The 26539-nt window shown below is 37.6% G+C and overlaps 1 protein-coding gene and 1 long non-coding RNA gene across 4 annotated transcripts in view; one reads left to right on the forward strand and one right to left on the reverse strand.

Annotated features, from left to right (window-relative positions):
- The window catches only part of LOC126828407 (uncharacterized), a 64693-nt gene extending 44126 nt beyond the window's left edge, over positions 1–20567 (reverse strand). For 2 of the 3 annotated variants that reach the window (XR_007683018.1, XR_007683019.1), the window contains exon 1: positions 19567–19712. This is a non-coding gene — a long non-coding RNA (uncharacterized LOC126828407). Of the gene's footprint in view, positions 1–19566; positions 19713–20081 lie in introns of those variants that run through there. The other variant, XR_007683020.2, reaches the window with a different exon arrangement.
- LOC126828378 (uncharacterized) overlaps positions 16027–26539 on the forward strand; it is a 64862-nt gene continuing 54349 nt past the window's right edge. Inside the window, exon 1 of the mRNA XM_056102609.1 lies at positions 16027–16085. The gene's annotated coding sequence lies outside the window, so the exon portion shown is untranslated. The remainder of the gene's footprint in view (positions 16086–26539) is intronic.

Consider the following 26539-nt stretch of genomic DNA (forward strand, 5'->3'; position numbering starts at 1 on the left):
ACGCTATTAGCTAATTCAGTTTATGGGTTCTAGATTAATTATTTATTGTTCGATTTGTATAAAACAAAGTTCATATCGTGGGTCTCCGCTTGAAACCTCGTATAACGAAAAAATGCTGAAAGTTAGTAAAGGAGTTAATCGATAAAATTTGTTTTAAATAAAACTGCCATATTTTTCTGAATAATATCGGGTATCTGTTTGATGAAAATATGAGTACGCTTTGATTCATGATCTTTTTCAAGTGAAAATAATTATTTATTCTAAAATATAATCGAAAAATGTTATATACGTGTTTTTGATTCTAGAAAGATGACCAATTCTTCAAGTACGTGTTTTTTGATCAACGAAAGTTTAAATACAAGTTTAACAAAAAAATGTTAAAATAATTAGTTTTGAGCTTTCGAAAATTTATAAAAATGGAATAAGATAAAAAAAATTCATGTGTCTGATATATTTCATATGACAACTATTTAATATAATTTTCTAAAAGATTTGTCGTGATTTTGAAAAACTGAAAAGTACACAGTTCCTGATACAATGCCAAAGGGCTAATATGAGTAGGACAACGGAATCTGCAGTGACTCAGTGTGTAAGGCACAGGCTCGCAAACCAAGGCGTCCCGGGTTCGATCCCGGTGATGGCCTAGAGAGTTCCCCCGAGGAGGGGCTGGCAAGAAACAGCGTCTAGTCGTTCGTATGGGTCGAAAATCGAGGTCCCATGTACACTTTCCCGTACACGTTAAAGAACTTTTGGCGTTAGGCGGTAGTTCTTATAGCAAAATGCCCACCCCACCCCCACAGCACACTGTATGGCGTATGCCCGTCTTTATTAGCCCAGTAGGAGCACAATAGTGGGACGATAAAACCCATGTCATTTCAAATTTTTAGACCATGTGACCAATACACAATTTTGGAAAACTGAAAAGTACACAGTTCCTGAGGCAATCACAGGGATAATAAGGAGTGTGTGTAGGACAACGCGGGACTGTGGTGGCTCGCTAACCAAGAAGTTCCGAGTTCGATTTCGGTGTCGACCGAGAATGTTCCTCGGGATTTTCCAGCGTTGTTTGCCCTTGTCAGGGCTGGGAAGGAACAGAGTCTAGTCTCTCGGATGGTACGAAAACCGAGGTCCCGTATACACTTTCGCATGCACGTTAAGGAACCCATGATATCACACTGCATCGCGTCTGCCCATTATCCCGGTTGGTGCAGGCAAGTGGGATATTAAACCACATTCCACTTCATTATATTTAGGACAAGGTATTTACAAACCTATTAAAGTCCAGTCATGTCGTTGGTGGAAAATGTCAGACGACGTGACCAATAAAAAATAATCAGTGGATATTTGCGACAAGGAGGGGTACAGATAATAAGTATGATTTGATGTTAATGGATTTTATTATATGAAATGTAATGTATTCATAGATGATGGTTAGTATTAAACACAAACTAACAATATGCTTTGAAATTATGACAATTTATATCTGTGTTAAATATACCATACAAGTACACGTCGATTGGTGAAATCTACAGCATGCGATATGTCCGTTATTCCTGATGTACATAAGGCAGGGAATCATAGAAATGATGATATTCCCGTGGCAATACTTTTTTCAGTTCCTGCAAATGCTGCCATTTGGATTTTTTGATGGGAAGTGGATGTCTGTATAGTGGGGCGACAATTTGATTATGACGAGCTTTAGGTCTCATGGGAAGCAACTGCCACTCTCTGAAAACAAAAGCTTAAATTCTACTTTCAGATCAGGAGAATATTTAAGAGCACGAATATCAGTAACGACATGATCTCCAACTGAGTTACCAGGTCTGATACTGCTCAAATATGACAATTGGCTATAATTTTTAAAGAATGTATGATCGACATATTTGATCTGATATTGCGGCTCCCTTCTGGCTGATCTAAATATATTTACGTACTCGGCTGGCCAATATACTTCGCGATTTCGGAGCTTATTTTCGATGGCAGAATGAACGGAGTCCACCTCCATCCAGGTATGGCCTTTCTCCAAAAACTTTTGAATTATTGTAACACCAGTTGACATTGACAGGTTAAGGAGTGCGTTGGCCAATACAAAATTCCGGTTCTGATAGCAGCAGCCATCACTATAAAGAATAATGGTTTTTGGTGGTTTTTCAACATTTTGACTAATGATATGCTGAACCTGGTCAACAATACAAGATGCGAAATTGTTTCCAGTAACTTCACCTTGGCCCTCATGCCAGAAATAGCAGTACACTTCCCTAGTTCCTAGATTATAGGTGGTGAAGTTGTGGCACGAGAGTTTTGTTTTGTAGTAATTGGCATTTGCAAAAATTCTTGGTGATAGAAGAACCACTTGAAGATCCATGGTAAGTACCACAATATCACCATCTTCAGACTGAGCTTCTTGTTTGTCTTTCTTCTTTTCTTCTTTAGCCTCTTCTTTTCTCTGTATGTGAAGCTGGTGTTCTTCATCGGATATGGTGTTGTGCTTATATGAACAACATACATTGCATTCGTCTTTTTTGGGTTTTGTAATGGCGACATTGTCTTCATTCATCACTTTGCTGAGCACTTGGATAGAAACCTTCGGGTAATCTTTTGATTCACAGTAACTTTGGAACACTTCATACAACTTTCTCTTTGTGTCAATTGTTGTTTCTAGGTAATGTTTGGACGAATCAGAGCGCGAATAATGTGATGGCAGCTTGGGTAATGATTTAAGAAATTCTCTTGCAATACTGATCTTATTTTTGTTGGCAGTAGGTGTGTCTCCTTTTTGTTTTCGATAGCTGTAACTCTCGTGCATACCGTATTTATCCTTCGCACAAAGGACCCAATTTCTAACAGACCATTCTTTCAGCCCGAATGTGTTAAGAAACATTTTTTTACACACATTAATCATCTCATCATTTACTCTTAAATTGTACTTAAAAGTCCCGGTCCTGCGCCCTCGGTGTGGAACATGATAATATGTAACAAGGGAAGCTATGTATACTTTCCTTTGTCCCCAATCCATTGCATTCCAAAATTCACCAAAAAGATTTTGCCGATCTTCGTCTGAAACAGTACCGCATTTTTTCGTCTTGAAATAATTCAGGTTATGATCACATCGCTTACCAAGCTTTCTTTCCCCTCTCTCAGTGTATTCATGTTTACCGGTTTCATGATTTTTCCTGTACCCGGAGTAATGCTTGCCTTCCATCCGTAGTCTCTTATTTTGTATTGTTTTCCAGTTATCTCTATCCACTATACCCTTCCTCTTCTGTGTTAGATTTTCATTGGTATTAAGGTCTTCATCCATCTGTTCCTGATGTCTACCACCTTCACGATGTCCCTCATCTTCATCTTCTTCTATTCCCTGCTCTCCGTCTGTGCCATTGTCTTTTCCATATTCATCACTTTCGTCTCCATATTCCACATCATCGCTTTCATTCTGTTGTCCTTTCTGTTCTTCTTCTTTATCCCTTTTTACTCTGTAACAATGATCGCCACGTCCTCCTTGGTCATGAGCACTTTTCAACTTCTTAAAATTTCTCTCTTGTCGAACGTCACCTCTCGTTTCTCCATATGTACTCCCCTCTTCTCTCTCACCAGCTCTGTGTTCTACAAATTCAACTCTCTGATGCAAAATTTCCCATAAAAGCTTTTGTTCCTGATCATCTTTAGGCCTAATCTGTAAAAAGAATAACAATCAGAATTTAGGATAGTCAGAATTTGTGAACACTCCCGTAAATAAACAAATTATGTCATCTGGTTTTTTGCAAGAATCTCTAGAAAAGTAAGAACAGGGGCGTTTAATTGGACCATTTTTCTGTTGTTATGACATCGTTTGGTACGCAGTAAGTAAATACAGCGTAGCTACTGTTCTTGTTTGTAGGCTTAAAGGCTTGTCAAATGTAAAAGCAAGAACATAATTGGACCATTTGTCGATTGTTATGGCATCTTTTGATACCGATAAGTGTATAGCGTAGCTACTGTTCGTATTTGTAGACTTAAAGGCTTGTCAAATGTAAAATCTGGAACACGTGTAGAAACTGGACCACGTGGCATTTAGTCACAGTGACACATTCAGTGATACATGAACATTACACATTATATTTACTTATTTTTCTGTGCCTGAATTAAACAATGTGATATTGAATGGCACAAAAACAAGGAAACTTTCATAATTATACTAAAGTTTAAAAGAAACTTACGTTTTATCTTGGTACGTCGACGTCTTACTAGGCTAAATGACCTCGTATTATAGTAAATAGATGTCACGTGATAGGAATCTGTAGTATAAAAACCTCGTATGTCGGTTTATACGAGGTTTATAGATTACAATTGATAATATTTCTAATTCAAAACCTCGTATATATCATTATACGGGGTTTTGATTGTATGCTATTTTATACGTGATATTTATTTAGACATTTTCAGACATTTAAAACTATCGTAGGTACACGAGGTTTTGATATTCAGAAGCGCGCTTTTACGAGCTTTACAATGATACCAAAAAGTGTTTTGGGCCAAAAATCGGTTATACGAGGTTTCAAGCGGAGACCCACGATATGCTCCGAAGTCCAAAATGTTACCGGTGAAGTTTCCTTTCGGCACCGGAAGTGACGTAAATTTAGCAAAAACTACAATTCTGACAGTTCGGTACAACTTTTGGAAAGCAAATATTATTTTTTTTAAATTTGATATTACCAAAAGGATGTGCCATGCAAAGGCGCACAAAACATCGGACTCAGTTTTTTTAATTTCCATTTCGTTTTCGGGCTATTTTGATTAAAAGGTGAAAAAAGGTGTAAAATTAAGATATTTACAACCCATTCAGCGTTTTCATATTTTAAAATATTTCTTCGTAACTTTCATAAACTCGTAGCAATAATCTATATGAAGAGAATGTATGTGAAAATTAGTTTGTGATATGAGTAGCTGCCCAGAAATAGGCAATTTTGCGTGCGTCACTTTTCACATTATTTTGCCTGTAAAGGAGTCAATTATTATTCGATTTTCATTTTTACCATTTGATGCCTTATGCCAATTTTGACTAGGTCAAACCAATTCAACATTTTCAATGTCGCCGGAAATGACATCATTTGGGCAAAAACTGTATTTTTAGCCTTAAAAAGAGATATTTGATTCAAATCAACAAATAGAATAAACCCATACAATCATACAGATACCACAAAATGGTTTCTAAGTGGTACAGTTGCAGAGAAATAGGCAATTTTCTACAAGTCACTTTTCATGGTTTTTGGTCCATAAAAGTGTCAATTATTCTTCGATTTTCATAAAATTTTCACCATGTGATGCCTTATGCCATTTCTGATTTCATAGAACTATTTTAACATTTTCATTCTCTCCGGAAGTAATGTCATTTTTGCAAAAACTGTATTTTTAGCCTTCAAATAAAACTACTATTATTATGAAGTGAGTTATAATTAGTTTTCGTTTAATATTATATTTGATTCCAGTGGATATATAGATTGGATCAATATGATCATAGAGATGTCAAAAAATTGCTTCTAGCATCTTCCCTTGTCGAGAAATAACCAATTTCCTCAGTATCACTTTTTAAGATTTTTCATCCTTTTTAATTTCCGTTTATGGATTTTAGGTTAATTATTTATTGCCTGATATAGTGGAGCGGTTAAGCAAAAAATCGTGCACTTTGGGTTAAAAGCATGAAACTTGGCACATAGATGGCATCAACCCTACTGATTATTTTAGGATGTGGATCCACCTCAGCAGCTCCCCCTGGTGGTCATTACGGCCATCTTTTCCAAAATGGCCACCGATTCATTGATATACATATAACAAGGGGTGTCACAATAAGACATTTTTTTACAAATCATTTCAGGCCAGCAATTTCCAGATGCAAAATTGCTAGCTGAACACGATTTTTGAAAAAAGATTTATCTATGACGTCATTTTCGTTTGGGGTTTGCCTGATTTCAAAAATGGCCGCCAAAATTTGAAGAAAAATGAATTTCCAGATAGGATGGGTGATTATCACGCAATGTATGCCTTGTAATATATCAAATATAAGGTTTTTGTTGTAATTGAACTGAAAAATAATCTCTAAAACTAGTTTCCCCAAATCCAAGATGGCGGAAATTCAAAATGGCGGCCAAAAGATACCCAAAATGTTGCATTGATCAGATTAAAGTCATTTCACTGTTTTTAATTGGTTTGTAATATATAATTTAAAGGGTTTACATTGTCACTGAACTTAAAATTAATCTAAATAAAAAAATAGTTTCCAAAATCCAAGATGGCGGAAATTCAAAATAGCAACCAACATTTATCTAAAATGGCCGATTTGTCGGATAAAAGTCATTTCACTCTTTGATATGGTTTGTAATATGTAATATAAACAGTTTTCAAAGTCATTGAACTTAAAATCAAACTAAAATAAAAATAAGTTTCCAAAATCTAAGATGGCGGAAATTCAAAATGACGGCCAGAATCTGCCAATAATGATCAAATTTTAGGATAATCGTGAATTTTCTGTTTGATATGCCTTGTAATATGTCCTCTATTAAGTTTTCAGAGTCAGTGAATTTGATAATTGTAGATGATTGTTTCAGAAAAAAGGGGCAATCATCAATCTTTCTATTGGATTGGTTTATAATAGCAAAGTGTAATAGTTTTTCGAGGGCAACTGAAATTGACTGGACTCAGGAATCTACCTGTCAGTCAATTAACCATGTGCAGAACTTACCAGTCAGCTAATTAGAATTTCAACAAATTTAACCTTAAGACACAATAAATGTAGTTTAATTGTTTATGCATTAAAACATATGATGCTAATGATAATGTTAAGAATTGACACATTCTTTGGAGTAAAAATATCTGGTTATTCCGACCCTCCACCCCCAACCCATAACAATACAACGAGGCCAACTGAGGCATTTTAATTTCATCTCCTTTGTCTTTGCACCATTTTACCGGAGTGAGAATCATTTATGGTATATTATGGTATTTCCGCCATCTTAGATTTTGGAAACTCTTTTTTATTTTAGTTTGATTTTAAGTTCAATGACTTTGAAAACTGTTTATATTACATATTACAAACCATATCAAAGAGTGAAATGACTTTTATCCGACAAATCGGCCATTTTAGATAAATGTTGGTTGCCATTTTGAATTTCCGCCATCTTGGATTTTGGAAACTATTTTTTTATTTAGATTAATTTTAAGTTCAGTGACAATGTAAACCCTTTAAATTATATATTACAAACCAAATCAAACAGTGAAATGACTTTAATCTGATCAATCCGCCATTTTGGGTATATTTTGGCCGCCATTTTGAATTTCCGCCATCTTGGATTAGGGGAAACTAGTTTTAGAGATTATTTTTCAGTTCAATTACAACAAAAACCTTATATTTGATATATTACAAGGCATACATTGCGTGATAATCACCCATCCTATCTGGAAATTCATTTTTCTTCAAATTTTGGCGGCCATTTTTGAAATCAGGCAAACCCCAAACGAAAATGACGTCATAGATAAATCTTTTTTTCAAAAATCGTGTTCAGCTAGCAATTTTGCCTGAAATGATTTGTAAAAAAATGTCTTATTGTGACACCCCTTGTTATATGTATATCAATGAATCGGCGGCCATCTTGGAAAAGATGGCCGTAACGACCACCAGGGGGAGCTGCTGAGGTGGATCCACATCCCAAAATAATCAGTAGGGTTGATGCCATCTATATGCCAAGTTTCATGCTTTTAACCCAAAATGCACGATTCTACCAAAAATTCTTCCTTAACCGCCCCACTAATCTGTATAAAACAAATTTCATATGTTCCATGATGCAAATTCTCAACTTTTTTGTTACCAATAACGTTTTCTGTCGACACCGGAAGTGACATAATTTTGCCAGAATTTACAATTTTGACCCGTCTTTTCGGAAGCGAATATTAATTTTTACAAATCTGATAGATCAAGAAAAATGACCCTATAACAAGCGCAAAAAATGTTAAACTCAATTTTGTTAATTTGGGTTTTGTGCTTGCGCCATTTTGATTTAAAGGTGAAAAAGGGGCGTAAATTTAAGCAATTTACAAACCCATTCAGGCTTTTCATATTTTTAAATATTTCTATGTAATGTTCATAAACTTGTAGCATCTATCTATACGAAGACAATCTATGTCGAAATTAGTTTGTAATATGAGCAGTTGCCGAGAAATTGGCAATTTTGTTTACGTTATACGTTACTTTTGGCATTATTTTGCCTGTAAAAGAATCAATTATCATTCGATTTTCTTTTTTTTTTACCATGTGATGCCTAATGCCAATTTTGTATTGGTCAAACCATTTTAATGTTTACACTGTCACTTCAAATGACGTTATTTGGGCAAAAACTCTATTTTTAGCCTTCAAAACAGATATTTTAGTGAGTTATATTTATTATTCGTTTAACATTATGATAATATTTGATTCCAATGGACATATAGATTGGATCAATATGATCATATAGATGTCCAAAAATTGCTTCTAGCATCTTCCCTTGTCGAGAAATTTCCCATTAGAAAGTGAGCTAACTTAGCGGTAAGTTAGTAACAAATTCTGTCAGGATCACTTTTTTGACATATGTAACACATGGTAACAAATGTATAAATGAAATTGATATTGCTGGGTAACGTGGCACCGGAAGTGACATAAGTTCAAGGGTAACGTGGCAACGTTGAAACCTGTCATTCAGGGCTGTCGGTAATTTTTCACAGTTGATTAGCAGCACTGCTAATCACTGCTAATCAAAAAGTCCAATTTTGCCAAATTTGATTAGCAAAGCCTAACCAATTTTTAAATTGGTTAGCAGTTTTTCAGTTTCAACATAAAACAACCCAAATAACTAGATATTACTTTAATTATGATTAGATTTCATTCTTCCAATTTTTTTAGCACTGCCACATGTAGTTGTGACAGTTTGTGAATGTGATGTAAACTTTTGGTTAGGTCTTATGTCTGAAGCCAATTCTTGGCAGTGTCTTCCGATGCCCCACTCATTTTAATTGTTACTTCTTCGTTACTTTAGAAATCTTCGTTAGAAAACAATTTCGTCTGCTTTTTATCGTGTATTACTATTTTTGTTCAATCGGGCGCACATCGATTAACTAGACAAACGCGCAATAATATATTACGGGAATTCTTACTTTGATTTATCATTTTACAATACGTTAACACGTATTTATTTTTTTTATATTTTATTTACAATACGTGGGGGATACACTGGATTTACTGCTTTCAAAATGCATACTGATATAATTACTTGAAATTGACATGACTCGCAACGTGAGTGGTACTACTTGATTCCCTATTTCCGGTTTAATAGTCCCTATTCATAGAGTTATGTCCCTGTATTATATTCATTGATATTGTATTATGAATTCAGTCTGGGTAGTCTGAGAAGAAAATGTCACACGGAGAATTCAGTTTTGTTTATAAAATTTTATTTGACATTTTATACACGTTGAAAGTGTTGAGAAAGCCTCCTAGTCTTCAAACTGTGGATAATCTTTCTGTCAATATCCATAATGGCAGGCATATTAATGATTCGCAGTTACTGCGAATCAAAACGTTAGATTTTAATTTTTGATTAGCAACGGACAAAATATGTATCGCAAATTGCGCTGCGATACTGGTTGTCGGTAGCCCTGCTGTCATTACTGCATCGCAGTTCTAGTTCTTGTTTACATTTTTTACGCTAATTTTCTGAAGATTTTGGGACTTACGTGTTGATACAAGTCCAAAATAGTGTGACGTCATGTCATGGGTAACTGCCAGGGAGGTGTTGGGTGCATCATTCAAAGATAAGACAGTGAACTTAACTAAAATTTGATGACAACTTTGACTCCGATTTCAGTGACACTACAGTGATAGAAATGACGATGTCATTCTTGTTGTTTTGTTTACAGATGTGGTGATTCAAGTATATAAAACATGACCATATGTCACATTTAAAGCTACTTTCCTAGAAAAGTATTTATCGGGTTGTTATTTCCAATAAAAGTATAGCAATTTTGGTATATATGGAAAGTAGAAATATCCAATCTGGATTCCCTGAAAAACACTCATGAACGCATACAGGACAAAAATGTAAGGGTTTCCCTAATCGACAGCCCGACGATTAGGAGTGTCTGCACGCGTGACGTCGAAGGTTGCATGCGGAGATTGAGCGCTTGATGTACATTTTGATAAACTTTATGAAGAATTAGACGTACAACACTTTCTGAGATAAAAATTACAGAAAAAGACTAAGGCAGTGGATAATGCATACTCTGAGAGCTATAGAGGCACCCAACACCATGCATGTATTCCCCCAAAAAATTCAGTAGCTTAAGGGTAAGGTACCCCATTACTGATGGTAGGCACACGAGATGATAGAGAAAACGATAACGCTCACTGTCCATAATTCTACAGTAAGATAACAACATCAATACTGATTGAAATTGACCAGTATTAAAGTATAATTTGAGTTTTTGATGTTGAAGATTATGGATAATACTGAGTGCAGACAATCTAGGTAACTCCAGTTTGGCAGATAGAAATGGTTCCACTACTGATGTCTTCCGTCTTGCTACAACCACAGTAGTTGACCATTCTAAGGACTTCCTTGGAGCAAGTTTTGTCATGATTTGTGTGTTTTAGACATCATTATGTTCCGATATTCTCTCGTAGTACTAATTAGTAGTAGGAAAACGATGGTCGGGGTTAACGCAACGCGATTTTTCATTTGGGTGATGTCATGGTGTCCTGTACATCATTAGAAATATTGCTTCGGAAATGTACAACGTATTACTACAAAGAAAAACTGTTTGGTATTTTATTTGGTAACTATTTTACTTAATAACCTTTTAGAGGCATTTAGTAACAGGATAGAGCAATACACAAGAACACATACTTATGGAAAAACAACTACTTAATTTACTTAATTTTAGTGGCCCACTCTTCGCTATTTGTGATCGAATAAGAATTATTTATTTCAATACAAACTGTGATGTGTTGAGAATTGTGCGTTTGAAGCTTTTTTTTCTTGCGCAAACCCTCAAAGAGTAAATCAATTCAGTGGCGAACAAGACAAGTTGAAGTAAGCTGATACATTAGGGACCTTTCGCATTGGTACCAAAAGGAACATATGTTTACGTTTTTGTACCCTCTAGAGATGGCATTAATTTCCACTACATGAACCCCTCTATCCAGGCAAAGTTTTCAACAGAATATTGCATTTGAGCACATTCTACAATTTTAAACTCTACACAATCAACAATATACACAAGGCCTCGTAAAATTGTGAAAAATTCCATATATGAGACAACCAGCGGCTGCCAGGCAGGATACGCCCACATTTTCGAGAGATGGATAGAGAACAAGCTAACAAGAAAGTGATTTTTCCTACTATCAAGGGCCATAAATCAGGAAATTACAATTCAATATGCGTGAATATCGAAAGGAACTGAGATCTTTGTGTTATAAACTTACATTTCAAGTTTCAACAAAATCGGATAAAAATTGTGACCTCTATAGGGTCCACAACCTTGATATACCATATTTTCACGCTATTTGAGAACGAACGGCGGCCATTTTGTCTGTCAATTTTGGGCCGATTTTCACGAAATTCGAACTCAACCTTCCTTAGGGTGTAACGGTGATATAATAATACGGTTTTTTAAATTGGGTAAAAATTATGACCTCTATAGGGTCCACAAGGTAAAAACGCGATTTTTTGTACAATCAGGGACCATAATTCAGGAAGTTACGGTCCGATATGCGCGAAGATCGAAAGGAACCGAGATCTTTGGGTTATAAACTTACATTTCAAGTTTCAAAAAAGTCGGATAAAAATTGTGACCTCTATAGGGTCCACAACCTTGATATACCATATTTTTACGCTATTTGAGAACGAACGGCGGCCATTTTGTCTGTCAATTTTGGGCCGATTTTCACGAAATTCGAACTCAACCTTCCTTAGGGTGTAACGGTGATGTAATAATACGTTTTTTTAAATCGGATAAAAATTATGACCTCTATAGGGTCCACAAGGTAAAAACGCGATTTTTTGTACAATCAGGGACCATAATTCAGGAAGTTACGGTCCGATATGCGCGAAGATCGAAAGGAACCGAGATCTTTGGGTTATAAACTTACATTTCAAGTTTCAAAAAAGTCGGATAAAAATTGTGACCTCTATAGGGTCCACAACCTTGATATACCATATTTTTACGCTATTTGAGAACGAACGGCGGCCATTTTGTCTGTCAATTTTGGGCCGATTTTCACGAAATTCGAACTCAACCTTCCTTAGGGTGTAACGGTGATGTAATAATACGTTTTTTTAAATCGGATAAAAATTATGACCTCTATAGGGTCCACAAGCTAAAAACGTGATTTTTCGTACAATCAGGGGCCATAATTCAGGAAGTTACAGGCCGATATGCGCGAATATCGAAAGGAACCAAGATCTTTGGGTTATAAACTTACATTTCAATTTTCAACAAAATCGGATAAAAATTGTGACCTCTATAGGGTCCACAACCTTGATATACCATATTTTTACGCTATTTGAGAACGAACGGCGGCCATTTTGTCTGTCAATTCTGGGCCGATTTTCACGAAATTCGAACTCAACCTTCCTTAGGGTGTAACGGTGATATAATAATACGTTTTTTTAAATCGGATAAAAATGATTACTCTATAGGGTCCACAAGCTAAAAACGCGATTTTTCGTACAATCGGGGGCCATAATTCAGGAAGTTATGGTCCGATATGCGCGAATATCGAAAGGAACCAAGATCTTTGGGTTATAAACTTACATTTCAAGTTTAAAAAAAATCGGATAAAAATTGTGACGTCCGGACGGACAGGGGCGACGGCATAATACGCCCACATGAAAATGTGGGCGTATAAAAAACATTTTCGTTTGCATACCTACATAAATCCAGCTCCATACGCGTAACGTTTTTCACTGGCCGAACACTCATTACGGAGTGACATATCACAAGTACACACGAATCGATGACGTTTTCGTATTCATTTTCATACCGATGCTAAAGGTCCCTATTGTGCAGTTTTATGTAGGTATGCAAACGAAAATGTTTCTTGTCTCATACAGTAGGCCTATATTGAATTTTCCACCATATTGTTGGTTGTGTAGAGTTCGTAGAATGTGTACATTTGCCAAAAAATCGATTGAAAACTTTGCCTTGACCGAGAAGTTCATGGAGTGGAAATTAATGCCATCTTGTTATTATTGTACGTCCGATTGCAAAACCATGTGTAAGAGGATACGAAAACGAAAAAGTAAACAAACATATTATGTTCGTTGGCGCTATTGCACTTTCGTACCTCTACCAGTTCCCGTGGTCGTAGGAACTTGAAATTTTCAGAGGTTGTTAAGGGGGACTAGCAATGACCACACACCAAATTTCAGCCGAATCAATCAATAACTTTTTATTTTACCGACCTTTTAATTTCTAACGAGAGAGAACTTCATCTGTTTGACGCCATTTGCTTTGTTTACTATTTAGACTCGAATAACAAGACACTAAGACGGAAACCGACACACTGCACTAGCTGCCTATCTCTGCAGTTCATAAAAATTAATATAATTTTCGTATACTTTAATTTTTGCGCGAAACCACCATTTTCTATAAAATACTATTTTGTGTTGATCAGTGGATTTGCCTTTAGGTGTGAATATTGCCGTGACCTTGATTTTGACCTTGAGTCTTAACTTCCCATCCATATCAGGGCCTTTGCATTTATGATTGTCGTGGCCTTATTTCTTACTGTATTTTCAAAGTTAATGTTCGGGGTGAAAGCAGAGACGACGTCCTTCAGAAAAGATAATTGGGTCAAAGGTGACTAGTGGAGGTCACCACGAACTTTCACATTGACCACGCCCATTGACTTCCTTTCGGACACGAGCCCATCTGCGTTTGACCGTTTTCTGACCGAGCAGTGTGCGACAGGGCCAGGGTAAACGTCGATGGTTCAAGCCAAGGTGATAGCCTTCGAAAATGGTTATGGGTTCAAGGTCGTAAGTCAAGGTCAAATGTCCAAAAAATGACTTTGAAAAGTTTGAGTTTAGTTTTCTGTAACATGACCTTGACCTACGACTTTGACCCAATTATCTTTTCTGAAGGACGTCGTCTCTGCTTTCACCCCGAACATTACATGTAACTTTGAAAATACAGTAAGAAATAAGGCCACGACAATCAAACTTTTCAAAGTCATTTTTGGGACAGGGCCAGGGTAAACGTCGATGGTTCAAGCCAAGATGATGGGCTTTGAAAATGGTTACGGGTCAAGGTCGTAAATCAAGGTCAAATGTCCCAAAACTGACTTTGAAAAGTTTGAGTTCAGTTTTCTATAACATGACCTTGACCTACGACTTTGACCCAATTATCTTTTCTGAGGGACGTTGTCTTTGCTTTCACCTCAAGCATTAACTTTGATAATACAGTAAGAAATAGGGTCACGGCAAGCATCAACGAAAAGGGACCGAGATTGATGGGAAGTTTGGACTCAAGGTCGAAGTCAAGGTCACGGATGGTTAAAGGTGACTAGTGGAGGTCACCACGAACTTTCACATTGACCACGCCCATTGACTTCCTTTCGGACACGAGCCCATCTGCGTTTGACCGTTTTCTGACCGAGCAGTGTGCGACAGGGCCAGGGTAAACGTCGATGGTTCAAGCCAAGATTATGGGCTTTGAAAATGGTTATGGGATCAAGGTCGTAAGTCAAGGTCAAATGTCCCAAAACTGACTTTGAAAATTTGAGTTCAGTTTTCTGTAACATGACCTTGACCCATTTATCTTTTCTGAAGGACGTTGCCTCTGCTTTCACCTCAAGCATTAACTTTGATAATACAGTAAGAAATAGGGTCACGGCAAGCATAAACGAAAAGGGCCCGAGATGGATGGGAAGTTTGGACTCAAGGTCGAAGTCGAGGTCACGGATGGTTAAAGGTGACTAGTGGAGGTCACCACGAACTTTCAAATTGACCACGCCCATTGACTTCCTTTCGGACACGGGCCCTTTGCGTTTGACCCTTTTCTGACCGAAAAGTGTGCGACAGGACCAAAGTAAACGTCGATGGTTCAAGCGAAGGTGATAGCCTTCGAAAATGGTTACGAGGTCAAGGTCGTAAGTCAAGGTCAAATGTCCCAAAACTGACTTTGAAAAGTCCGAGTTTAGTTTTTCTGTAAGTTGACCTTGACCTACGACTTTGACCCAATTATCTTTTCTGGAGGACGTCGTCTCTGCTTTCACCTCGAACATTAACTTTGATAATACAGTTAGAAATAAGGCCACGGCAAGCATAAACGCAAAGGGCCCGAGATGGATGGGAAGTTTGGACTCAAGGTCAGAGTCAAGGTCACGGATGGTTAACGGTGACTAGTCTAGGTCACCACGACCTTTCACATTGACCATGCCCATTGACTTCCTTTCGGACACGGACCCTCTGCGTTTCACCGTTTTCTGACCGAGCTGTGTGCGACAGGACCAAGGTAAACATCCATGATTCAAGCCAATGTGATAGCCTTCGAAAATGGTTACGGGGTCAAGGTCGTAAGTCAAGGTCAAATGTCCCAAAAATGACTTTGAAAAGTTTGAGTTTAGTTTTCTGTAACATGACCTTGACCTACGACTTTGACCCAATTATCTTTCCTGAAGGACGTCATCTCTGCTTTCACCTCGAACATTAACTTTGATAATACAGTAAGAAATAAGGCCACGGCAAGCATAAACGCAAAGGCCCCGATATGGATGGGAAGTTTGGCCTCATGGTCAAAATCAAGGTCACGGCAATATTCACACCTAAAGGCCAATCCACTGATCAACACCAAATAGTATTTTATAGAAAATGGTGGCTTCGCGCAAAAATTAAAGTATACGAAAATTATATTAATTTTTATGAACTGCAGTGTTAGGCAGCTAGTGCAGTGTGTCGGTTTCCGTCTAAGTGTCTTGTTATTCGAGTCGGTTTCCGTCTTAGTGTCTTGTTATTCGAGTCTAATTAGTAAACAAAGCAAATGGCGTCAAATGGATGAGGTTCTCTCTCGTTAGAAATTAAAAGGTCGGTAAAATAAAAAGTTATTTATCGATTTATTTGGTGTATGGTCAGGCGCTATTGCACTTTCGTACCTCTACCAGTTCCCGTGGTCGTAGGCACTTGAAATTTTCAGAGGATGTTAAGGGGGGCTAGCAATGACCACACACCAAATTTCAGCCGAATCGATAAATAATTTTTTATTTTACCGACCTTTTAATTTCTAACGAGAGAGAACTTCATCCGTTTGACGCCATTTGCTTTGTTTACTAATTAGACTTGAATAACAAGACACTAAGACGGAAACCGACTCGAATAACAAGACACTTAGACGGAAACCGACACACTGCACTAGCTGCCTAACACTGCAGTTCATAAAAATTAATATAATTTTCGTATACTTTAATTTTTACGCGAAGCCACCATTTTCTATAAAATACTATTTGGTGTTGATCAGTGGATTGGCCTTTAGGTGTGAATATTGCCGTGACCTTGATTTTGACCTTGAGGCCAAACTTCCCATCCATATCGGGGCCTTTGCGTTTATGCTTGCCGTGGCCTTATTTCCTACTGTATTATCAAAGTTAATGTTCGAGGTGAAAGCAGAGATGACGTCCTTCAGAAAAGATAATTGGGTTAAAGTCGTAGGTCAAGGTCATGTTACAGAAAACTAAACTCAAACTTTTCAAAGTCATTTTTGGGACATTCGACCTTGACTTACGACCTTGACCCCGTAACCATTTTCGAAGGCTATCACATTGGCTTGAATCATGAACGTTTACCTTGGTCCTATCGCACACTGCTCGGTCAGAAAACGGTCAAACACAGAGGGTCCGTGTCCGAAAGGAAGTCAATGGGCGTGGTCAATGTGAAAGGTCGTGGTGACCTCCACTAGTCACCGTTAACCATCCGTAACCTTGACTCTGACCTTGAGTCCAAACGTCCCATCCATCTCGGGCCCTTTGCGTTTATGCTTGCCGTGGCCTTATTTCTAACTGTATTATCAAAGTTAATGTTCGAGGTGAAAGCAGAGACGACGTCCTCCAGAAAAGATAATTGGGTCAAAGTCGTAGGTCAAGGTCATCTTACAGAAAACTAAACTCGGACTTTTCAAAGTCAGTTTTGGGACATTTGACCTTGACTTACGACCTTGACCTCGTAACCATTTTCGAAGGCTATCACCTTGACTTGAACCATCGACGTTTACTTTGGTTCTGTCGCACACTGTTCGGTCAGAAAAGGGTCAAACGCAAAGGGCCCGTGTCCGAAAGTAAGTCAATGGGCGTGGTCAATGTGAAAGGTCGTGGTGACCTCCACTAGTCACCTTTAACCATCCGTGACCTTGACTTTGACCTTGAGTCCAAACTTCCTATCCATCTCGGGCCCTTTTCGTTTATGCTTGCCGTGACCCTATTTCTTACTGTATTATCAAAGTTAATGCTTGAGGTGAAAGCAGAGACAACGTCCTTCAGAAAAGTTAAAAGGTCAAAGTCGTAGGTCAAGGTCATGTTACAGAAAACTAAACTCAAACTTTCAAAGTCAGTTTTGGGACATTTGACCTTGACTTACGACCTTGACCCCTAACCATTTTCGAAGGCTATCAACTTGGCTTGAATCATGGGCGTTTACCTTGGTCCTGTCGCACACTGCTCGATCAGAAAACGGTCAAACGCAGAGGGGCCCGTGCCCGAAAGGAAGTCAAGGGCGTGGTCAATGTGAAAGTTCGTGGTGACCTCCACTAGTCACCTTTAACCATCCGTGACCTTGACTTCGACCTTGAGTCCAAACTTCCCATCAATCTCGGGCCCTTTTCGTTTATGCTTGCCGTGACCCTATTTCTTACTGTATTATCAAAGTTAATGCTTGAGGTGAAATCAAAGACAACGTCCCTCAGAAAAGATAATTGGGTCAAAGTCGTAGGTCAAGGTCATGTTATAGAAAACTGAACTCAAACTTTTCAAGGTCAGTTTTGGGACATTTGACCTTGACTTACGAGCTTGACCCGTAACCATTTTCAAAGTCCATCATCTTGGCTTGAACCATCGACGTTTACCCTGGCCCTGTCCCAAAAATGAAATAAGGTCACGGCACGCATAAACGCAAAGGGTCCGAGATGGATGGGAAGTTCGGACTCTAGGTCAGGGTCAAGGTCACGGATGGTTAACGGTGACTAGTGGAGGTCACTACGACCTTTCACATTGACCACGCCCATTGACTTCCTTTCGGACACGGCCCCCTCTCCGTTTGACCCTTTTCTGACCGAGCAGTGTGTGACAGAACCAAGGTAAACGTCCATGATTCAAGCCATGGTGAAAGCCTTCGAAAATGGTTACGGGGTCAAGGTCGTAAGTCAAGGTCAAATGTCCAAAAAATGACTTTGAAAAGTTTGAGTTTAGTTTTCTGTAGCATGACCTTGACCTACGACTTTGACCCAATCATCTTTTCCGAAGGACGTCGTCTCTGCTTTCACCTCGAACATTAACTTTGAAAATACAGTAAGAAATAAGGCCACGGCAATCATAAACGCAAAGGCCCTGATATGGATGGGAAGTTAAGACTCAAGGTCAAAATCAAGGTCACGGCAATATTCACACCTAAAGGCCAATCCACTGATCAACACCAAATAGTATTTTATAGAACATGGTGGCTTCGCGCAAAAATTAAAGTATACGAAAATTATATTAATTTTTATGAACTGCAGAGATAGGCAGCTAGTGCAGTGTGTCGGTTTCCGTCTTAGTGTCTTGTTATTCGAGTCTAAATAGTAAACAAATCCACTGATCAACACCAAATAGTATTTTATAGAAAATGGTGGCTTCGCGCTAAAATTAAAGTATACGAAAATTATATTAATTTTTATGAACTGCAGTGTTAGGCAGCTAGTGCAGTGTGTCTGTTTCCGTCTTAGTGTCTTGTTATTCGAGTCTAAATAGTAAACAAAGCAAATGGCGTCAAACGGATGAAGCTCTCTCTCTCGTTAGAAATTAAAAGGTCGGTAAAATAAAAAGTTATTGATCAATTCGGCTGAAATTTGGTGTGTGGTCATTGCTAGTCCCCCTGAACATCCTCTGAAAATTTCAAGTTCCTACGACCACGGGAACTGGTAGAGGTACGAAAGTGCAATAGCGCCGTGTGGTCATTGCTAGCCCCCCTTAACATCCTCTGAAAATTTCAAGTGCCTACGATCACGGGAACTGGTAGAGGTACGAAAGTGCAATAGCGCCATGTTCGTTTTGGTACGGATGCGAAAGGTCCCTACTACTATAGATCTTGGCCGATCTGGAAAATATCTTTCTACTAATTTCTTAGTTTAGCTCTGAACGTAGGTCTCATTACACTCGGCCTCTACGTTCAGGGACTCTCCTATTGAATCCTTGTTGAAATTCCAATGGCTTCCCAGTCAATTTTACTGGGCAACTTGTTACTGCTAAACGGTCGCGTGTCAGTCCCTGTGAACGCCTGAACAAATTAAATGAACATCTTGGTGAGAAAATAAGACCTTGCTTACCTCGCTAGAGTCAGTATGAGCGACACAACATGCTGTTAAAAAATACGTCTCCGTCTTCTAACCGACTTGGCGGACTTCATTGAAAGGGTAACGCACAAATTTAAGAACTCGGCCATATAAGATGAAACGAAATTTAGGTAAGCCTGGGGGGGGGGGGGGGATTTGGATTTTTGAAAGAATTTGATTGTAAATTATTGTAATTTAGCTAGGCAAAGCAATAAATCACTGAAGATTCTCAACTTTTCAAAGATTTCATTTTTTTCTCCCAGGCTTACCTAAATTTCGTTTCATCTTATATGGCCGAGTTCTTAAATTTGAGCGATACCCAACCCTTTCAATGATGACCTTGCAATAAGAGTAGGCCGAACAAAATTTACGTCAGTGTATGGGGTATGCCTGTGTTGGAGCTGAAAAGTAGGACATTGAACCCCAGTTGATCCCCAAAGCAGGCTATAACATTAATAATTTAATTATAATTTTAATATGATACATAAAATACATCATTAACTACTTACATGCACAGCATCAGCAGAACTTGAAGACACCGTTCTAGGAGTAGAACCGAAAAAAGCCTGGAACCCCTGCTTTTCCTTACCTGTAATTTTCATGAACAGTTTGAATTATATTTTAGAAATTTTAAGTTGTGTAACTTTTGCTTGATAATTTGAATAAACCTGTGCAAGAATACTTATTGCTGATACTATGTAGATCAAACCCATTATTAATATTTAAATAGTATTATTAGTTGTTATGTTTGAGTTTCATTATTTGGTGCGAATTTGATGTCTTGTAACGAACTCGTGTAGTCAATGACGTCTATACTAACTAGACCGCGCGCAGACGCTAAATTGGTGGAGAACGGCGTCTGTTATCCGGTGGTGGTTGTAACGTCAGCGAAAACCAATGTAAACAAAAGGCATGCGAATGGTGAACCAGGGCCTTGTCAACAAGCCCAGTTTATCAGTTTATTTGATTCATACCGTGGCTTTATATTTCTATAGTTTTACTAGAATAATAAAGAGTTGAACTTTTTTTTTTTCATAGTAAAATATAGACTCGATTCAGCTCTGTGTAATACTAATGAATACTATATAGTTAATAATTTCAGGAGCTGTAGCCTAAAAAAAATAAACCAGTTATTTAACAACAAAAAAAGAATTCCAATGCTTTAAAGCTTGCGCTCTAAAATAGTTCATTCTACGGTTCATAAAAATGGTTTAATTGGAAATTTTAGTGTTCACATTTTTATTTTTAAAATATAATTATGAAAGTGCCACACCCATTTTTTTAAAGTTATAAATAATTGGTACATACAAGTATATTTTTTGTTATTTTGTTTTCAATATTTTGAAAATTTTGAGACAACCATTAAATATATGAAGTTTTTATATATAAATTTAAGGGCTTAAAGACAGATTTTCTTTAAAATGAACAAAACCCCCAAAACAACTTTTAAGTTATGAATATATTTTATTTTTGTGTGTGTGGGGGGGGGGGGGGGGCTCTTTAAACCCAATAGTTGCATTAGCATTAAAAGTATTTCAAAGGAAAAAAAGTTGTGATATAAGGATTATAATATACACATTTTTTAGCCTTTTAAACCAAATTGATTCATTAAAAATATTTATAGAAAAAAATAAAAACTCTAATTAACCCATCCTTATAATACCTCATTAAATGTTAGAAACAATTTTTTGATATCTGTTGATCGTATTGGTTCATTCTATATGTTGATTAGCATCAAATATAATTTTATACAAATAATGAATAAAATTCTTTTAAAGAAATTATTTGTTTTGAAGGCTAAAAATACAGTTTTTGCCCAAATTAAGTTACTTCCTGTTATAAGGAAAATGTTAAATTGGTTTTATAAAATCAAAGATGACATAGGGCATCAAATGGCAAACATTTTATGAAAAAGGCAAACATTTTATGAAAATTGAATGATAATTGACACATGTATGCACAAAAAACCTTCTGATAAACGTCAAAATTATCAAAAAGGTCAGCTTTGGACAATATGGTGTCACTTCTGATAAAAAATTTAAATTGTAACCAACCAGAAGGTTCGAGGTTCGATCCTGGTTTGGCTGAGATAGTTCAGCATTTTCCTGTATAGTTCCCCCTTATCAGTGGTATTGGGTGGGGAGCCTGTCTAATCGATCGGATGGGACAAAAACAGAGGTCTTATGTACACATTGGTGTGCAGATAAAAGAACTGCTGACAGTTGGAATTCGATATCTGAGTGTCTGACAGGTAAGACTCTGTGGACGATTCTAAATTATGATTATTTTGCCTCAATTGCTTTTAGTCAATGATGCAGGTCGGAAAAGGAGTGCTATCTAGTCATTCGGATGGGATGAAAAACCAAGGTCCCGTGTACACATTGGAGTGCACGTAAAAGATCCTTTGGCAGTTGGAATTCGATATAAGAGTAGGCCGTAGCCACTGTCCGGGCAAAATTTCCCTTAAGGCACACTGTAAGGCGTATGCCCATCTTCATTAGCCCATCGAGCAGAACAGTAGGACGTTAAAAAAAACATTTCATTTCATTTGCTATAATCATTGTCATTAGTGAGGATCCAACCTCGTGGGTTTTCTCCGGGTCCTCCGGTTTCCTCCCTCTGCTAAAGACCCCTACGCACAAGTGAATTATTAAAATGAAATTGAACCATGTGTTAGTCCCCAAATGACCTAGTTTGTGCCAGTCGACCTTAAACCCCATCTCTCTCTCTCTCTCTCTCTCTCTCTCTCTCTAGTGAGGATGTGGTAATAATAATAGTACTAAAAATGAAAATAAGACAAATAAATCAAGGTCTTTATTTTCTCATAAATATTATCTCTGTAATTATTTCAAACATTTACGATTATTTTATATACCTCAATGTAACCCATTCACATATTAAAGCAAAATTCCATCATCTATGTAATAGTTTAGATTTTTAATTATACTGTTATATAAATAAAGCTATGTATATCAGGTATATCGGACAATTAAACTGTAACAGTGGGTAAGACGCTGGAGGTCGGGTGTTAGATCCCTGCATTGGCCGAGAAAGTGCATCTTGATTTTCTGATGTGGTTTCCCTTGTCAGTGATGCAGGACGGAGGGCCTGAGAAGGACAGCTGTCTAGTCATTTGGATGGGACGAAAAACCGAGGTCCCGTGTACACATTGGCGTGCATGTATTCCCTTGGCAGTTGGAATTCGATATAAGAGTAAGCCGTAGCGCCTCTGCCCGGGCAAAATTTCCCTCATAGCACACTGTATGGCATATGCCCCATCTTCATTAGTCCAGTTTAGGAGCAAAACAGTAGGACGTTAAACCTCATTTCATTTCATCGTTCTACATTTTTATGTATTTTGTATAATATAGATGTATAAAAATCCCCACTTCATAACATTTCGGGTGATACAAAAATTATCCGTCCATATATATTGCACTAAATTCATTATAATTACTTGAAAAATAGCTCTTATTTATTTTATCCAAAAATTAAATAATTTATTATGTTAAAATTATCCTTCCATTTATTATGAACTAATTTCTCTATAATCCCTTGGAATATCCATAAATTAAATAATTTATTATGTTAAAATTATTCATCCTTAAACACTAAATTATTTTTAATTAGCTGAAAAATCACTCTTATTTTTATATCCAAAAGTTTATTATGTTAAAACTATCCGTCCATATATTATACACTAAATTCTTTTTAATTGCTTGAAAAATCACTCATAGTTATATATTTTTATCCAAAAATCAAATAATTTATTATGTTAAAATTATAAGTCCAGAAATCATAAACTAAATTATTTTTAATTGCTTGAAAAATCACTTTCATATTTATATCCAAAAATTAATTTATTATTAGGCTTATGTTAAAATGATCCATCTTTTCATTATTCATTAATTTATTTATAATTGCTTGAACAATCATTCTGCATATATTTTCAAGTGTCATCTGTATTTATACATCGTATCATATGCATACTGAATAAATAAAATTATTATTATTATTAATAATGGTAATTTTTTTTTACATTTTCAAGATTTTACTTCAGTCTTCAAACGTGAAAGGTTGTCCATTTCGGTCTTTCATTACTTTATTATGAATCTATTTAGACATCTACAATTGTATCATTTGTTAAATAAACTGAAGATTCAAGAACCGTACATATTCATTCTTGATTAAAATTTCCTATTGCGAATTTAAACCAAGTCTAATTAGATCTTATTATCGAGAGCGTTCCCATGTGTTGACATTAGAAACCAGCTGACCTACTTACTTTCACCCACTGCCGGAAGTCAACACTGATTGGCCATGGCGTCTTGCATCATTCAGTGGGAGCGCGCGGTCTAGTTAGTATAGACGTCATTGAATTCAAGTAAATTGTTATATTGTGTTTCCACAGTCAACATTTTTCGGGTTATTGACTGTTATATGATGCATATATTTGAAATGAATTCCGGTAGTCTTTCAAATAAATTCACCTACAGCGCCTTTATCTGGCCTGTGGAGAGATCAATAATGTATTATACATTTAAAATAAGTGAGTTTTGTGGGAGGAATCGGGGATTTTAGAAGTGAATTCCGGTGATTGTAAATGAATTCCAGTGAATTCCGGTGATTTGTCTACCCGATTGTCCCGAGTAACCCACAAGTCGCGAGTTACTTAACTGAATGTTGCACACTGATCAGCAGTGAATATTCGCGAGGCCGCTTTAATCACTGATAAGGATGACATCGATACGACTTAATGAGCCAAAAATATTAACTTTTTTCCTCCGACAAATTAAATTTTAAAAAATTTTATCTATGTATTAGAAAAATAAATAAAGACGTTTGAAGTATTTGTAGCTAAAAATTATTTCCTATTTAAATGTAAGTGGGTATCAAAATGAGTAAAAGGCAGCATTTTGCACCGAGCGGAATCTCTCACCCGTATTCCAAATCTGTTTCATAGAGATCTTCTAATATCTCTGTAACAGATGACTGTTTCGACACGTGACGTCACATCACGCGGCGTCAATCATTGGCCAATAGCGCGTGCATTGTTTACATAAGACGTTACTGATTCGGGTGAATTTTACTTATTTTAATACCCATTTACACTAAATAGGAAATGATTTTTACCTACAAACAATTCAAACGTCTTTATCTATTTTTCTAATAAATGAACAAAAAATGTTTTAGAATTTAATTTGACGGAAGAAAAAAGTTAATATTTGGGACTCAATAAGCCGCATCGATGTCATCCTTATCAGTGATTGTAGCGGTCTAGCGAAAATTCACTGCTAATCAGTGTGCCGTATTCCAGCGCCCGGATTCGAGATCAAGTTAGCACACATATTCTCTCACCCGTATTCCAGCACCCGGATTCGAGATCAAGTTAGCACACATATTCTCTCACCCGTATTCCAGCGCCCGGATTCGAGATCAAGTTAGCACACATATTCCTAGCGCCAAGAAAAACCTAGATATAATTATCACGAAAATAATTGTTACCTTTATATTAGAAAATAAAATTTTAAAACATATTAATGCAAAGTATATATACTATTCAAAAAAAGTAGGGGATATTTGATTTTGGGGGCATAATACTAAAATATGCAAATGACTACGAAAAAAGTCACTATAGAACCTAACAGAAGAAACATTTCCAGTTACATGTGACGCCCAAACGCACCAATAGCTACCGCATGGAATGCAGGTGATGCTTGGGATCATCATGGGGGTCCAACCCAAGATTTGCACGACTCTGACTTTGAATGTTACAGTCATTGTGGCATTGAATTCCAGGGTGGAAACATCAGTTTAATTGTTTTAGTGACCAGAAAACAAATTTTGATATGCGTCGGCTTACCCAAAATGAAAGGTTACGTGCCCTTGGCATGCTACAGATCGGCACAACACAGGCGGTTGTGGCGCGGACGATGAATGTTTCTCAGTCTGTCATAAGCAGGCTATGGTCCAGATACCGTGATACACAATCTGTACAGGACAGACCACGCTCAGGTCGACCAAGGGCGACAACTCAAGCCCAGAATCGATTTATCCGTACCTTGGCCTTGAGAAATCGTGTCATCACAGCAAATCGGATCAGCGCTCGTCTTCAAACAGACACTGGTGTGAGAGTGAGTGGCCAGACGATTCGGAATCGACTGCATAGGGGTCACCTTCGCGCCCGACGTCCTCGCGTGATCCCTTGTTTGAGAGATCATCACATTCAGGCAAGACGTCGTTGGTGTAGGGATCGTCAACACTGGGATAATCGACGCTGGAGCAATGTGATGTTTTCAGATGAGTCAAGGTTCACTGTTGATTTTTTGGACAGACGTAGGAGGGTGTGGCGTCGTCGAAACGAGCGCTTCCAAGACGTTAACGTCATCAGACATGATCGATTTGGGGGTGGTTCTGTTATGGTGTGGGGAGGCATCACTGTTGCTGGAAGAACGGCTTTACATGTTGTTGCAGGGCGTGTTACAGGCCAGTACTACCGGGACAACATCTTGGCAGTCCATGTTGTGCCGTTCGCACGACGTCATGGCCGCCGTTTCATCTTCCAGGATGACAACGCAAGATGTCACAGGGCCAGGATCGTTACAGGTTACCTCCAACAACAGAACATCACCACATTACCTTGGCCAGCACTGAGTCCCGACCTCTCCCCCATCGAGCATGTCTGGGACATGCTTGGACAGAGGTTACGTCAACGTCAACAACGTTCTGCCAATGTCCAAGAACTTGCTGCTGCGTTGCAACAGGAATGGGACAATCTGGACCAAAATGACCTTAGACGTCTCATTAGGAGTATGCCACGTCGGATCAATGCTTGTTTGGCAAACAGAGGAGGATTTACCCGTTACTGACTTGGTTGTGATGTTGTGGTAACTTTGCTGTTTGACCCCGGGTATCATTTTACCCTTATAATGGTCAGTCTGTGCCTTACTTAGTCTAACGATCATTT

The sequence above is a fragment of the Patella vulgata genome, chromosome 7, assembly GCF_932274485.2.
Source record: "Patella vulgata chromosome 7, xgPatVulg1.2, whole genome shotgun sequence".
Lineage (NCBI taxonomy): Eukaryota > Metazoa > Mollusca > Gastropoda > Patellidae > Patella > Patella vulgata.